This window comes from Ictidomys tridecemlineatus, chromosome 9 (genome assembly GCF_052094955.1).
Source record: "Ictidomys tridecemlineatus isolate mIctTri1 chromosome 9, mIctTri1.hap1, whole genome shotgun sequence".
In the NCBI taxonomy this organism is placed as follows: Eukaryota; Metazoa; Chordata; class Mammalia; order Rodentia; family Sciuridae; genus Ictidomys; species Ictidomys tridecemlineatus.
In genome coordinates this window covers 56,820,957-56,838,808 of record NC_135485.1, presented here as the reverse complement: position 1 = coordinate 56,838,808, position 17,852 = coordinate 56,820,957, and the positions used below count along the sequence as shown (strand labels likewise).

The 17,852-nt window shown below is 36.9% G+C and overlaps 1 pseudogene; it reads right to left on the bottom strand.

Annotated features, from left to right (window-relative positions):
• Positions 1-3,566: 3,566 nt before the first annotated feature.
• On the bottom strand, positions 3,567-4,528 carry LOC101961648 (ribosomal protein uL30-like pseudogene; annotated as a pseudogene).
• Positions 4,529-17,852: the final 13,324 nt, after the last annotated feature.

The window sequence follows — 17,852 nt, the reverse complement described above, 5'->3', positions numbered from 1 at the left end:
GCTTTTATTATCGCTTAGTTCACAGTACTTCTTATTTACTTTTCTTGTGCTTTCTTCTTTGATCTGTGAGATATATTTATAAGTGCCATTTAATTTTGAAGTAGTTGAGACATGGGGGTGGGGTTCTATATATCTTAAGGAGATTGATTTTTAATGTAATATATCATGAAGGAAATACAGTCTGTATGAGTTCACATTTTAAAAATTCTCAAAGCTTACTTTATGACAGAATATGGTCTATTCTTATTAATTTTCTACTTATCATTTTTGTATATAGTTCTCTATAAATAACAAGTAGGTCAAGGTGGCTGAAAATGTTAAGCCTTCCATATCATTACTCCCTCCAGCAAAGTGAGGGGGATTGAAATCGCCAAATGTGATCGTGGTTTGTCTTTCTAGTTTTATTAATTTTTACTTCATGTATTTAGAAATTTTGTTATTAGGTACATATACATTTAGGATTGTGATACTTTCTTGAAGAAGTTAACCTATTATGGTCATGAAATGTTCTCCTTTATCTCTAAAAATATTTTTTTCTTAAAATTTATTTTATATTAATAGCTCTACTTCAGATTTCTCATGCTTATTTTCTCCTTATTTTGCTTTTAACCTATTGGTGTATTGATATTTAAAGTATGATATATATATAGAACATATAGTCATGTTTCATATGCTTATTTTCCATTTGATTATCCTCTTCCACAAAATACCTGTTTATGTGTTTTGTTAATTTTTAATTGTGTTATTTGCTGATTATTGAGTTTTCCAGTCTTTGTATATTTTGCAAATAAGTATGTGTATTGCAGATGTTTTTTCACACACACAAAATTGTGATTAAAATCAGGCAACTGTAATATACAAAAATCCCAACTGAATTATATACTTCAATTATTTTATAGTATGTGAATTATAGTTTAATAAAGCTATTATTTAAAAAAATCTGCTAAGCAGGGCTTGGTGGTGCATACCTGTAATCCCAGCAACTCAGAGAGCTGAGGCAGGGGGATCACAAGGTTGAGGCCAAGTTTAGCAACTTAGCAAGGCCCTGTCTCAAAATACAAAAACTCTAGGGATGGGATGTAGCTCAGAGGTAAAGTACACCTGGGTTCAATCCCTAGTACCCAACCACCACCAAATCTGGTCAAACTACATTTAAACATGATTTCAGACAGAGTGACATGATGTCTGGGATTTGCTTGAACATAGTTCATTATTAGGGGCTAAGGTTCTGAACGAAAAAAGGTTGGCTGTGACTTGATTATTGTTGAAGCTGAGATATAGGTACAAGGGCATATTATTTCATCTACCATTTTATATAGTTGGTATTTTTCATAATAAACATTAACAACATACTGATAAGTTTATTTTTATTTTATTTATTTTTTATGACAATTATTTATTCATGTAAGATTATAAATTTAAAGCCATTTTTGTTTTAATAACCATGTGTAGCAAACAAGCTAGAGGATATCAGCTCTATTTTTGCAGTGCTGCAGACTAAACCCAGGGCCTCAAGCATATTAGGCAAGCACTCTACCACTGAGCTATAGCCCAGTCTGTTTCCATATTTAGTAAGAGATCTGGGATATAAACCCAAGGCTTCCCTAGGTACACCTATTTTTCCATGACTTTGCAATACATCATTTTAAAATAATCTGATATCACAATGCTCTCCAATATTAAAAAGTAACATTTATAATAATATCTGTTTCTGGAAGTTAAACTCTGGAACCAAACCCAATTAATTACCTCATAACCTGGCACATTTTAAGGCATTCCTATACCTTTCACTCAATTTTCATAGCTGTATTCAAGGGTCTTAGGAACCAAAACTGTTGTAGAGCTGATCCCAAAGGACCAAGAAACATAATGTTTAAGCATGTTCTCAGTTTAACTGGGCTCTAACACATTCTCACCAACTGCTTACATGATAAGCTGAAGTGTTGGGAACTGCCATATGGGAACTGAGTGCCCCTTAGCCCTGAGTGATGAGAATGTGGAGATATGGCAAGCCAGCCATGGGCTGTGTGTGTGTGAACTGAGCATTGAGCACACAAAGTGGACTGAGCCGATGTTGCCTCTCTGGGTGGGCCTCACTCCGGTCTTTTTGCTTGCTCTGCCATGATCCCCACACAGCTCATGAGATGGGCATGGCCTTCCCAAAAGTCAGTCAATATGCTGACAGCAGACATCATGAAGCTAGACTCAACCCCCTGAAGCCTGACCTCTTGCCTCATTTGAATGGCTTATCCCCAATAAAAGGGTTCAGCACATGCTCCTCGCTTGCTCTTTCCAAGGACCCCTAAAAAGGCATTTCTGTCTCTGATTATTTCATGTCAGCCTAGTTCACCTGGAGTGACCTTGATTGATTGTTTAGTTGTGGAACTCGACCTCTGAAGCAATCAAGAGGGAATAGATGGAAGGACCACTTTAAGGAAAGACACTGATGAAAATAAATAGTATCTATTTTTTTTTCAGGATTAGCATCCTCAGAAGCCTTGTTGACCTCCCTCATTACTAGAAAGATAAAGGACAATACTTCCTAAGTCCAGAATAAGTGGGGGTGGAAATCCAACTGAGTTGCCTGCCTGGGTCCTAAAAAGTCAAAATAGTGCTAATTTCATTCATGCCAAAACAAGAAAATGGCTCCCTTCTTCCTAATCTGGATTTTAAGGAGAAGGCTGATTAGGGAAACCTGGAAATTGCATCCTGAATCCCAGGAGAGAAAATAATCAGTAATGTAGTTATAGATGAGGTAGAAAGTGAAAAATCTATCACTCTATTTTTTTTGGCAATGGGGATTAAACCCAGGGGTCTTTATCACTAAGCTACACCCCCCACACACTTTTTTACATTTTCGAGACGGGGTCTTGCTAAATTGCTGAGGCTGGCCTCAAATTTGTAATCCTCCTGCCTCAGCCTCCTGAGTTGTTGAGATTATAGGTGTGTGCCACTGCACCTGACCCGCCATTATGTTCTTCATAGAAACACAATTGGCTGGGTAAACTTTGGTCTTCTGCAGGTCATGGAACCAGAAGTCTAGCAAGATCATGGCCTGGGTGACCAAATGCTAATAAGAACAAGACTTCCTCAGAGAAGATGTGTAAGTCCTGAAAGAGAAGGGTCTGTGAACACCCTGAAATTCTAGGCAAAATTTGAGTACATTGTTTTCAGGGTGAAGGGTTCCTCCTTTCTCAACCTCTGAGCTCGTGAAGGGAACTTAAGTCTGTTGCAGGATAGGTTAGAAAAGCCCCCTATACACTTAGAGCCAAGGCAAGTCTGACAGTTCATAAAGCTGTCAGGTGAAGGGTGGAACGTGGACTCACAACAGAGACATACGAGTACTTGGTTTTGTTCTTTCTTCCCAAGTATTTTAAGTCTTTTCAAAACTAGGCTCTTGGGACATCTAGATTCAAGTGTGCTCCTGGACTTGGTCCACTGCTGCAAGAGGCTTAGGGAGACTTGTATACATGCCTGGGTTATTCATTCACCAATATTAAACCGCAGGACAGAAGATGAGACAAAGTAGGGCTCCTTTCTCCATGGCATGTGTTGATTTCAGAGCAGAGGTGGTCAACGTGGAAAACAATTTTCCTTGGAACTGGGCTGTGATGAGAGGTGCCTGCCATGATTATAACCTACTGTCTCTTCCCCAATCCCTTCCTTCCAGTTTCTTAAGGCAGAAAATAATCTTCTGTGAAGATACTTGGCAACAATTCCATCCAACAGAAACACATGCTTCTGATGCACTGCTTTCAGATATTCTGGGTTTAATTCAGCTGAAGAATGAGCTGAATGATGCGTTCACTCCTAGCCAGGTAAGCCCATCTCCTTGAGGAAACCCACTCTATTTTTGGTAGCATGACAAGCAACAGAGAGGTGGAAAGGGTGCCATAATCCAGAGATCTCCCAGATATGCTTCCCCAGGGAGGCAATTTCATGAATGAGGTCTTCCAGACCAATGACATCAAACTTCCCCAGATGCTCCTCAATCACTGTGTTGTCTGTCAGGGGGATGGTCTTATTCTTGACCCTTGCTTATCCACGTTTCAAGATGAGTTCCCCGACAGACTTCAGATTTGGAAATCCCCAGGTCACATAAGGTTCTACTATCCATAGCATTTTTAGGCTTTGGGGGGTGACTTTAACAAAGACACTACTAAATATTTTCTTCAGACGAAGTCTTGCAATGGTCCTCTGCACCAGTAAACTCCCTCCATTAATCCTTTGGATGCGTACAACAAAGGCCAAGGAATGTTTATCAGGTGCTTCCAAAGTATGAGGTTTCACTTCTAGTCATCTGATGCGCACGTGGTCACGTTTCTGCCGCCAGGAATCATGTAGGAATGATTCTAGTCACTTAAATCTGAATTCTTTTCCTTTTCTCTCCTTCTTTGCCAAAAGTACCTGCTTTGCCTGGGTAGCTTTGAGGGCCTGATAAGCCTTCCTCTTTTTCAGGAGATTTTTCTGGAACCAAAGGTATCTTTTTTCTTTGCTCTTCCTCCGCCATCTCTCCAGTGCTGCAATGACTCAAGTTTACTTTTAGACTTTGATTCCAGGGTACTTACCAGCAGGTCATAAGAGAATTGAAACAGCATTGGTTAAGAGGCTGGCATTTGGGGGCAGCCTGTGTATTTTGAATTCTTATTTTGCTTTGTGACCCTGGCAAACCATATAACTTCTTTATGCTTCAGCTGCCTTACTCATAAAATAGAGGTTTAAAGCACCTACATTATAGAAATGTTACAAGGATTAATGAGTTCATAGTCACAGAGTGCTTGGGACTTTTCATGTGAGAAAAAAGGAAGGCAGGGTGGGAAGGAGGAAGAGAGAAAGGAAGAAATGAGGGAGTGGGAGAGCGAGGGAGGGAAGGAGGACTAATTTCTTCACTATTTTTGAAGAACTTTATTTTCATCTCCTCCCCTGGCTTTTAAACTGAGAATATGTTTTGGCTTTTTAAACATCTGTACTTGCTGCTCATCTATAGAGAGACAAGTGCTGTTGACATGCCCAGAGGAAAGTGCTGCTCAGACACTAAAGCAGAGCAGGAACTGATGGGTGGCCTGTCCCTATCAGCCTGCCGTTCCCAGGCACTCAGCATCATTTGTCAGATGCTCTGGGAATGCATTTCCATAGATTGTTGAAATAGGCAGATTCCCTCCAGCTGCTGCTCAATCTCACTGCACCCTTATTTCTGACCCAGGCAGCCATATTTCTGCCTGTGGTGGAGTGGGAGGTTAGTAGAGATAATTGTGCTTTTTGGCCAATCATTATATTAAGTGTTTTCTGCTCTTGTGCTTGAAAATTTTATCTCTTTGCTCTGAAAGCATGCAATAGCTTCAATCAGAGGGCCAGGTACAGGTTTCTTTTGCTCTACATTAATGGATGCTTTTATGGGCTTACATTCACTCTTGGCAGGACTCATTTTCTACTTTTTACCAAGGCTGAGTCTTGGTTCTGACCCTGGTCTTGGCAAGGATGGGTTCATGTCTGCCTCCAAGGTGATGTTCTTGATTTCATAGCAGGAGGCATCAACTTTTCCTTGCCATATACTACCCATTTCTCACCCTCTTTCTTCCCCACAAACCCTGAACACTCATCTATTTACCCAGCAAGCATTTACAGATTTCCCACTGCATGAGGAATGCTATAATAAAGATTATGGGGATTCCACAAAAATAAAGGAAGGAAGATAAGAAGGAAGGAAGGAGAGAGAGGAAGAAAGGTTGGTGATGGCTGATTTTGGGAAACTAATTTTCTAGTTGAAGATTTGTTTAAAATTTCCATAGCAAATTATCAGTGCCTTATAATGCCTTTCTTGCTTATAACACTTACAACATCTTCTATCTTGCATTGTAATTTTCTTTCTTTTTTTAGTTTCATTGATTTTATTTTTTTAATACATGACATCAGAATGCATTACAGTTCTTATTACACATATAGAGTACAATTTTTCATATCTTTGTATATAGAGTATGTTCGTGCCAATTCATGCCTTTATACATGTACTTTGGTTTTTTTTGCATTACAATTCTTATCACACATATATACCACAATTTTTCATACCCGTTTATATATAAAGTATGTTGATACCCAATTCATATCTGTATACATGTACTTCGGATAATGATGATAATGATGTCTATCACATTCCACCGCCCTTGCTAATCTCCTGCCCCCTCCCTTTCCCTCTCACTCCTCTGCCCTATCTAGAATTCCTCTAATCCTCCCATGTTCCCCCTCCCTACCCCACTATGAGTCAGCCTCTTATATCAGAGAAAACATTCGGCATTTGTTTTTTTTTGGGATTGGCTGACTTCGATTAGCATTATCTTCTCCAACCCATTCATTTATCTGCAAATGCCATGATTTTATTCTCTTTTGCATTGTAATTTTCTATGTGCAATAAAAGCTCACCTGTTCTTTATTCTCATTTGTCTCTTGATTCAAATCCTCTTCTATGGGAAATAAACTTTTTATTTTGGTGCTTTTGTAAATGTCATCCACCCTGACACAGGCCCAGCACATAGAAATGCATTTCCCTCCCTCCCTTCTGCCTTGCCCATTCTTCCCTTCTCATCTTCCTTCTTGGTATTTGGATTGTGCTAATAAGTTTATATAAACCATGCATATAACTAGGGTTACTCTTTTTTAATATTTATTTTTTAGTTATAGTAGGACACAATATTTTAATTTATTTGGTATTGAGGATTGAACCCAGTACCTCAGGCATGCTAGGTGAGCAGTCTACCTCTGAGCCACAACCCCAGCCCCTAGGGTTACTTTTTAGGTTTATCAGACCAGCAATACTTCATTGATTCCCAGTGGCTTCATGCAGAAGATGGAGAAGAAAGGTTTGAGGTTGATAATGTGAGCCAACACTATGTGAAGAAGAAGTGTACTGCCATGATAAGACATTTGGATTTTATGCAGAAAGTAATGGCTGTTAATGTTATATATTTGATGAATATTTACTATGAGTAGGCTCTCTTATAGGCACTGAGAATATAGCAGTGATTAAATCAATTAGGTCGCATGAAGTTCTTACCCTGAAGGAGCTTTATTCTAGAAGAAGACAGGTAACAAATGCAGAAATAAGGTCTCTATGAATGAATAATAAGTATTATGAGGAAGATAAAATAGAATATTGTGAGGAGGAGTGTCTGGGGTGGTGCTGGTCCCACCAGGCCTTTCTGAAGTGGTGACATTGGAGGTGAGAAGTAGACACTGGGAAGGAGGAAAGCATGTAGCGATGGGATGGGCAGGCTGGGAGGTGCACAGCATTCCAAGCTCAAGGTGCAGCAGATGCATTGCATGAACATGTTTGTGCAAAAAAGTTTGGCATCTTCAGGGAGAAAAAAAAAAAAAAGGAGTGATAGGAGCCCAGGGCTGGGGACTGAATAGAGTGAGATGTGTTTAGAGAGATTAAAGGGTGGTCAGTTCTGCTGTCATTGGTAAGAAGTGTTGATATTTTTCAGTGGAAAATTCTGGAGAATTTTAAGTTAGATAGTTCATCTAATTTACTTGAATGGTTGTCTGGAGGATAGATGGGAGAGAAGCAAGGGATAAGGGGCCAGTGAAGAGGCTGTTGTATTCAGGGGTGAGGTTAGAGTGGTTCTATCTGGGGACTAAGCAGGAGTTCACATATAGAGAGAAACTCACTTTTGTCTCACCCATTCCCTCACCCCTTGTAGAGAAGAGACATAATGCTGTGCAGAAACACTGACGATGTTAACAGTGTTCATACCCAAGAGACAACCAAGGGTTCTGAGGCTGACTCTCACTTTATTTCACTTTTCTAACTCATTATCAGGCAGGGCTCTGTGTCTCACTCCACTGTTAAACACTCTGTGTCACGGAAGAAACAGAGGTTGAATGATGAGAGACTTAGTGGCCCCCAGCCTGCACTCTCTTTTCCCAGTTGACTCCATGACTTGACTTCTCAGCTCCTGAGGACGTGGGTTAGTCTTCCCCAGCTGCTCTCTCTAAGAAGAAAATTTTATTTGTGGCTCATGGTTTCAGAGGTCTCAGTCCATAGATGGCCGACTCCATTGCTTGGGGCCCAAGGTGAACCCAGCCCATCATGAGGGAAGGACCCAGCAGGTGAAAGATGCTCTGGTCATGTGGCAGGCTCAGGAAGCTGAGGGGTGTGGGGCACAGGGAAGATGCACCCTTCCAGAGCACCCCCTAGTGACCCACCCCCTCCAGCCATGCTCCCCTTGCCTACAATTACCACTTAGTCATTCAAACTAGGATGGACTGATAAAGTTATAGCTCTCATATTCTCATCATTTTATCTTTGAACATCCCTGCATTAACACAGGAGCCTTTGGGGGACACCTGATATCCAAACCACACAGATATTAAACAGATCTGAATAAATGGTAAGGTGAGGTTTTAATTTTATTGCTTTTTAAATTTTTAATTGGTGTATTATAAGTGTACATAGTGTTGGGATTTCTGATTACATATTTGTACATGCACACAATATAACAATATAATTTGGCCAGTATCATTCTCCAGTATTTCCTCTTTCCCTTCACTCCTTCCTTTCTGACCTCTTTCCTCTACTATGTGTGTGTGTGTACACATTCTTACATATGCATGCTTGTGTGTGTATTTTTTCCCCCAAATGGCGAAGGTCATATCAAAGGTAGTTGAATTCACTAGTAGTCAGGAGACACAAATGAAAGTAACGGTGAGATAGCTATTAATAACCACCAGACTGGAAAACATGATAAGTTAATAACACTTCTTGCTGATAAGGATCCAGAGAAAAAGTAGCCATTTGTTATATATTCCAAACACACAAGGATATTCTCCCACACAACCACAAACAACCTTCCAATTCATTGATTTATTACTACTATTCAATCTGCAGAATCTATCCAAGTTTTATAAATTGTCTTAATAATGTCCTTTATTACAAGAGACCAGTTCATAATCATGTGCTACATGTAATCGTCATGTCTCTTCAGAACAGTTCCTTAGTTTTTCCTTGATGTTCATCTCCTTGGTACTTTGAAGATTACAGGTTTTTTTTTTTTTGTTAATGTTCTTACATTTGGGTTTGTCTAATATTCCTTCATGATTAGATTCAGGTTATGCATCTCTGACAGGAACACCATAGAAGGAACACTGTGCTCATCTCATTGTGTCCTATCACATGACACATGCATCATGTTTTTCCACTACTAACCATATAAATTTTGATTGCTTGATTAACATGGCATCCACCAGACTTCTCCACTGTGAAGTTATCCCTCTTGTTGTTTTTGATTAATATTTTGCGGGAGGTCATTTGAAACCACATAATACATAGTGCATTTTTCATTAAAGTCCCAATTTACTTATTGATTTGTTTATACTAGTATGGACTCATGTTGCCTATTTTACTCAATGGGTTATAATTTTTCCCTATTACTATTTGTTTTGATGTTCAGAATGTCCCCAGCTTGTCAGTAGAAGTCCTCTAGAGAGCATGTGTTTTCTGTCAACATGTGCCATGGTTGCTTTCCACAACAATATGATATAGGATCATCTTTGAATTTGTCTTGTCCCAGCCCTGAGTCAGCCATTTCTCTAACAAGTCCTGGTATCCATAGTGGAGAATGATATTATCTGGGAGCTAGATGTGCCCCTTGATGTTGAGGTAACTCTGCTTCCAATGCCAGCTTATGGACACTGCTGGTGAATATTGGTGTCTGTCCATCTCTCTCTGACACACACACACACACATATACACACACAATATATCTATTTTTTATTCATAAATTGAAAACCACAATTTGCATCAAATCTTCATTTCCGATCCAACAACACAGGTGTAATCTAGTTTTTTCCCTTTCCATCATCATTTTGAAGATTTATCTGTTTAACTTCCTTTTCACCTATTTATTTTTGTGATTTTTTAATAATGCATTTTTAATTTGATCTTTCTGTCTCAGTCAACATTTGCCCTCTTCAACCAGTGATTGAAACAAAAATCTAAAATTAAATAGCACTCAAAGTATACAAATATATTATTATAGAAGAAATTTAATTAAACATTGTAATTATTTTTTATAAGTTTGTAGAACTTATGCTGCAGAAGTTATTATAGTTTAAAACTGAAGACACCCTGTATTTGCTGCTTTGATCGATCCCCTCTGTGTAACCGATTTCTCATCCCTGTGGCCAAGCCCTGGAGGCTCCGTGTGGATACCCTACTGGCTGTGCCCTCCTCCAATTCCCATGCTGAGATGCCCTGAGAATGCAGCCCTCGCTCTGTTCAGGCTCTAAATCCTGAAGCAAGGGCTTGGAGGTAACCTTCTGCCTTTCATAGGATGAGGGGGCCCTCACCTGCCTGCTCACCTTCTTAAACTTCTCAGGCTCCCGCTCTGGGTTCTGGGCCACTGGCTCGCCCTCTCTCCATTCCTAAGGAGTGGATGCCTACTTCTTTTGAATTCATTTAATATATTTAGGGCTGATTTTTTTCAGGAAGGATAGAAAGGACAAAGAATGGAAAGATGAAGAAGAGGAAGAGACATAATTTGTTTTTAATCTTCCTTCAACATATTCAAAGATATAAAATCTCTCTAAGTGCTATTTAGGCGAATCTCCCAGATTTTTAATATATAGTGCTTCATTGTCATTCAGTTCTAAGTAGCTTATAATTGTCCCGGTGATTTTGTTTAACATTGGAGATATTCGCTTATTTAAATAAGATGAGTTTTTCAACCTGAAAGGCATTTTACTTGATTTTACTAGGCATGTTAAGTGCCAATGACCTCGTTCTGGCTTAACAAAGAAAATCAACAATTATTTGTATTTTCAAGATGCCAATTTACACATCACCAAGGCAACACATCATAAGACAACCCTCAGCATTCTCAGCTTCTGAGAGCTGAGGAACTATTTCTCCGGGAGGTAACAACGATCTCTGACTTCTAGGTGTCTTACAAATCTTTGTTAAAATGATGCTGTCAGGCCAGTTGTATGCTGCAGAACATCCTGTGCTTTTCTGAAAGCTTCAGGGGAAAGTGAAATATTTGTTCCTTAATTTGAAAAAAATTCTTCATCAGATTTGGAAGCACCTACCACTTTTTTTTTTCAAGTGTAAATGGTAATAATGTATGAAATAAAAGAGAAGACAAAGTGAGAAGGTGCAGTTTATGAAAAACTGACCCTCACCGGAAACCACATATGCTGTTACCTTGATTTTAGACTTCCCAATCTCAAGAACAGAGAGAAATCTCAGAAAGCCCCAAACTCCATTTGGAATGGGTTATGTAATTTCTGCCTCTATGTTTAGTAACATGTTTTTTAGCTTCAGACATTACATTACATTGATTGCTATCCTTGCACAATCAGTGTGATACTACATCAGTATTTATAATATCTAAATATCTGGATAGAGGTTTCCTCAGTGCTCTACAACATAGGCAGTTTTGGGGCATGTATTCTGAGTGTGGGATAATGTCCTATGTATATCTCTGGGTTTTGTTTTACATATCTATTCATTTGAGATTAAACTACTCTGTATTTTTCTTCCTGCCCCCTTTACTTAGGTTATCAGTTCCTCAGATTGGTGCTATGGTTTGTCTTCCCAAAATTTACAAGTTGAAACCCATTTCTCAATAAGAAGTAGGGCTTGGGGGAGTTGCTCAGGTCAAGAGGGTGGACCCCCCTAAAATGGGATTAGTACTTTCATTAAAGAAGCCCTAGAGACCGGTCTTGTCTCTTCCATCATGTGAAGACAAAGTGAGAAGATACAGTTTATGAAAAACTGACCCTCACTGGAAACCACATATGCTGTTACCTTGATTTTAGACTTTCCAGCCTCAAGAACTGAGAGAAATCGATTTTTGTTCCTCATAAGCTGCCTAGCATATGGCATTTTCATTATAGCAGCTTGAGTGGTCAAAGACAAAATGTAAGTTAAAAAATAATTAATAATAATAATAATAATGTAATGATTTCTTCTCTGTGTTCTGACAGTTATTGTTTCATATATGTTTAAGTTTATAAAATGTATTATTAAGTATATACTGAAATCTTTTTGGTCTGTTATTCCTAATACCTATATATAACCTCTATTTATGCCACATGTTTTACTTTTTTTATGTTCTTTTTTTTATCTAATATTAAGCTTTTTTGTATTTGATTTTTTTTCTGGTTCCAATCTAGTAGTTTATCTTTTATTCTTTTTTTCCCAAAGATTTTCCATTTTGAATTGTAACCCACCACTTGACTCAAGAAGTACAACAGTAAAAATTGCGCCTGCCTGTGTGCTTTCCTTACCCTAATGCCCTGCTTTTCCTTGGAAATAATAGTAATCCTAATTTGTATTTGTCATTGCTTTTCTTTTAAAAATAGTTTTACCATATATCTATCTATCAGCCTACCTATTATATATAATAGATATGTAGTGTGAGAACATATATACAAACATATATACAGTAAGTATACATACATTACACACACACACATGGCATATGCATATACATACCTGCATACATAGGTGTGTGTATATACATTCCAAAACAATATTCTTTATTATTAGTTTATTTTTAAACTCTAACAGTATTTTTTCTGCCTAGGGCTGTTGGGAATGGAGCTCAGGGTCTCACACACTCTACTACTGAGCTACATCCCCAACCATCTTTTCCTATCTTTTTTATTATTATTGTTTTTATTTGTTCTACTTAGTTGTATATGACAACAAAATGCATTTCAATTCATCATACACAAATGGAGCACAACATTTCAATTCTCTGGTTGTACACAGTGTAGAGATGCACCATTTGTGTAATCATACATGTACCTAGGGTAATGATGTCCATCTCATTCCACCATCTTTCCTAACCCCATAACCCCTCCATACCCTTCCCTTTGCCCAATCAAAAGTTGTCCCATTCTTCCTGTGCCTCCCCCTGCTCCATATCATAGATCAGCATCCTCTAATCAGAGAAAACATTTGGCCTTTAATTTTCTGGGATTGGCTTACTTCACTTAGCATATACCCAAAGGACATAAAATCAGTATACTATAATGACATAGCCACATCAATGTTTATAGCAGCTGAATCCACAATAATTAAACTATGGAACAACCTAGATGCCCATCAATAGCTGAATGGAAAAAGAAATTTATACATGGTGCCAATACCATACTGTTTTTACTACTATTGCTCTGTAGTATAGTTTAAGGTCTGGTATTGTGACCTTAAGGTCTGGTATTCTCCAACTCCATCCATTTACCTGCAAATGACATAATTTTATTCTCTTTTAATTCTGAGTAATATTCCATTGTGTATATACACCAGAATTTCTTTATCCATTCATCTATTGATGGGCATCTAGGTTGGTTCCACAGTTTAGCTACTGTGAATTCAGTTGCTATAAACATTGGTGTGGCTATATCACTATAGTATGCTGATTTTAAGTCCTTTGGGTATAGACCAAGGAGTAGGATAATTGAGTCAAATGGTCGTCTCATTCCAAGTTTTCTGAGGAATCTCCATACTGCTTTCCAAAGTGGTTGCACCAATTTGAAGCCTACCAGCAATGTATGAATGTACCATTTTCCCCACATCCTCTCCAAAACTTATTATTGCTTGTGTTCTTGATAACTGCCATTCTGACTGGGGTGAGATGAAATCTTAAGAGTAGTTTTGATTTGCATTTCTCTAATTACTAAAGATGTTGAACAATTTTTTATATATTTTTTGATCAATTGTATATTTTCTTCTGAGAAGTGTTTGTTCAGCTCCATAACCCATTTATCTATTGGGTTGTTGTTGTTGTTTTTTTTTTTTTTTTTTTGGTATTAAGTCTTTGAGTTCTTTATATATCCTGGCGATTAGTGCTGTATCTGATGTGCATGTGGTAAAAATTTGATCCCATACTGTAGGGTCTCTCTTCACCTCAATGATTATTTCCTTTGCTGAGAAGAAGCTTTTTAGTTTGAGTCCATCCCATTTATTAATTCTTGATTTTATTTCTTGTGCTTTAGGGGTCTTATTAAGGAAGTCAGGGCCTAATCTGATATGATGGAGATTTGGGTCTACTTTTTCTTCTATTAGGCACAGGGTGTCTTGTCTAATTCCTAGATTCTTGATCCACTTTGAGTTGAGTTTTGTGCATGATAAGAGAGAGAGTTTTAATTTCATTTTGCTGCATATGGATTTTCAGTTTTCCTAGCACCATTTGTTGAAGAGGCTATCTATTCTCCAATGTATTTTGTGGTGCCTTTGTCTAGTATGAGATAACTTTATTCATGTGGGTTGGTCTCTGTATCTACTATTATGTACCATTGGTCTGCATGTCTATTTTAGTGCCAATACTATGCTGTTTTTGCTATTTTTGCTCTGTAGTATAGTTTAAGGTCTTGTATTGTGATGCCTCCTGCTTTACTCTTCTTGCTAAGGATTGCTTTGGCTATTCTGGATCTCTTATTTTTCCAAATGAATTTCATGATTGCTTTTTCTATTTCTATAAGGAATGACATTGGTCTTTAAATTGGAGTCGCATTGAATCTATATAGCGCTTTGGGTAGTATGGCCATTTTGACAATATTATTTTTGCCTAACCAAGGGCATGGGAGATCTTTCCATATTCTAAGTTCCTCTTCAATATCCTTCTTTAGCGTTCTTATTTTTCATTTTAGAGGTCTTTCACTTCTTTTGTTAGATTGACTCCCAAGTATTTTATTTTTTTTTTGAGATTATTTTGAATGGAGGTAGTTTTCCTAATTTCTCTTTCAGTGGATTCATCACTTATGTATAAAAATGTATTTGATTGGGTATTGATTGTATATCCTGCTACTTTGCTGAATTCATTTATTAGTTCTAGAAGTTTTCTGGTGGAATTTTTTAGATCTTGTAAATATAGAATCATGTCGTAGGCAAATAGTGATTGTTTGAGTTCTTCTTTTCCTATGTATATCCCTTTAATTTTATTTGTGTGTCTGATTGCTCTGGCTAGAATTTCAAGGACTATGTTGAGCAAAAGTTGTGAAAGAGGGCATCCCTGTCTTGTTCCAGTTTGTAGGGGGAATACTTCCAATTTTTCTCCATTTAGAATGATGTTGGCCTGGGGCTTAGCATAGACAGTTTTTATAATGGTGAAGTATGATCCTACTATTCCTAGTTTTTCTAGTGTTTTGAACATGAAGAGGTGCTGTATTTTATTGAATGCTTTTCAGCATCAGTTGAGATAATCATATGATTTTTGTATTTAAGTCTATTGATGTGATGAATTACATTTATTGATTTCCATATATTGAACCAAACTTACATCCCTGGGACGAACCTCACTTGATTTTGGTGCACTATCTTTTAAATATGTTTTTGTATGTGATTGGCCAGGATTTTATTGAGAATTTTTGTGTCGCTATGTTCATTAGGGATAATGTTCTGAAGTTTTCTTTCCTTGATGTATTTTTGTCTAGTTTTGATATCAGGGTGATGCTAGATAGAATGAATTTGAAGAGTTCCCTCCTTTTCTATTTCATGAAATAACTTGAGGAGTATTAGTGTTAGTTATTCTTTGAAGGTCTTGTAGAACTTGGTTAAGAATCCATCTGGTCCTGCGCTTTTCTTGGTTGGTAGGCTTTTGATGGCGTCTTCTATTTCCTTGCTTGAAATTGATTCATTTAAATTGTGTATGTTCTCCATATTCAGTTTAGGTAGATCAAAAGTTTCTAAAATTTGTCAGTGTCATTGAGATTTTCTATTTTATTGGAGTTTAGATTAGAAAATAGGTTTTCTAATTATCTTCTGTATTTCACTAGTGTCTATGGTGATATTTTCTTTTTTACCATGAATTTTAGTAATTTGAGTTTTCTCTCTTCTCTTTATTAGCATGGTTAAAGATTTATCAGTTTTATTTTTTTTTTCAAAGAACCAACTTTTGATTTTTTGAATTTTTTCTTTTGTTTCAATTTCATTGATTTCAGTTCTGATTTTAATTATTTCCTGTCTTCTACTACTTTTGGTATTGATTTGTTCTTTTTCTAGGGCTTTGAGATGTAATGTTAGGTCATGTTGACGTTTTATTCTTTTAATTAATGAGCTCGATACAATGAATTTTCTTAGCACTACCATCCTGTCTCAGAGATTTTGACATGTTGCATCAGTGTTCTCATTTATCTCTAAGAATTTTTTTAAATATCCTCTCTGATGTCTTCTACTATCCATTGCTCATTCAATATCATATTATTTAGTCTCCAGGTGTTAGAGTAGCTTCTATTTTTTATTTTGCCATTGATTTCTAGTTTCATTCCATTATGATCTGAGAAAATACTGGGTAGTATCTATTTTTTTTTGTATTTGCTGAGAGTTGCTCTTTGGCATAATATACGGTCTATTTTAGAGAAGGATCCATGTGCTGCTGAGAAGAAGGTGTATTTGTCTGATGATTGATGAAATACTCTATATATCTCTGTTAAGTCTACTTCATTGATTGTATTATTGAGCTCTATAGTTTCTATGTTTAGTTTTTGTTTGGAAGATCTATCCAATGGTGATAGAGGTATGTTAAAGTCACCAAGTATTATTGTGTTGTGATCTATTTGCTTCTTGAAATTGAGAAGGGCTTGTTTGATATATGTAGGTGTTCCCTTGTTTAGAGCATAGATATTTATGACTATTATGTCTTGTTGATATATGGTTCTCTTAAGCAGTATGAAAAGTCCTTTATCTCTTCTGACTAACTTTGGTTTGAAGTCCACTTTATCTGATATGAAAATGGAAATCCCTGCTTGTTCATGTGACTCATGTGAATGATATGTTTTTTCCCATCCTTTCACCTTCAGTCTGTGTATGTCTTTTCCTGTGAGATGAGTCTCTTGAAGGAAGCATATTGTTGGATTTTTTTTTCATTGAATCTGCCAGAGTATGTCTTTTAATTGATGAGTATAGGCCATTCACATTCAGGGTTATTATTTAGATGTGGTTTGTATTCCCAGTCATTTTGGTTTATTTTTGGTTTTTAACTTGAATTGGTTTCTCCTTTGATTGGTTTTTCCTTTAGTGTGGTTCCTTCCTTTGCTGATTTTCATTGTTGTTTTTCATTTCCTCCTTATGGAATATTTTGCTAAGGATGTTTTGTAGTGTAGGGTTTCTTGTTGTAAATTATTTTAATTTTTGTTTATCATGGAAGGTTTTTATTTCATCATTAAATCTGAAGATTAATTTTGTTGGATATAAGATTTTTGGTTGGTATCCATTTTGTTCCAGGATCTCCTAGCTTTGATGGTCTGGGTTGAAAAATCTGCTGAGATACAAATTGGTTTCCCCTATATGTAATCTAAAACTTTTCTCTTGTGGCTTTTAAAATTCTCTCATTATTCTGTATTCTAGACATTTTCATTGTAATGTGCCTTGGTGTGGATCTGTTGTAATTTTGTACATTTTGTGTCCTGTTATCCTCTTGTATTTGATTTTCCAATTCATTCTTCATGTTTGGGAAATTTTCTGATATTATTTCATTGATGAAATTGTGCATTCCTTTGGTTTATAACTTTATGTCTTCCTCTATCCTGATAATTCTTAGATTTGGTCTTTTCATATCATCCCATAATTCTTGGATGTTCTGTTCATGGTTTCCTTTTCATCTTTACTATGTGGTCAACTTTATTTTCAAGATTATATATTTTATCTTCATTGCCTGAGGTTCTGTCTTTCAAGTATTCTAGTCTGTTGTTGACACTTTCTATTGAATTTTTTATTTGGGTTATTGTTTCTTTCATTTCAGGGATTTCCATTTGTCTTTTTTTTTTTTTTTCAGGGTCTCAATCTCTTGAAGTAATCTTTTGCTACCTGTATTTCCTATCTTATCTCTTTGTTGGAGAAGTCAATTGTTGCCTAT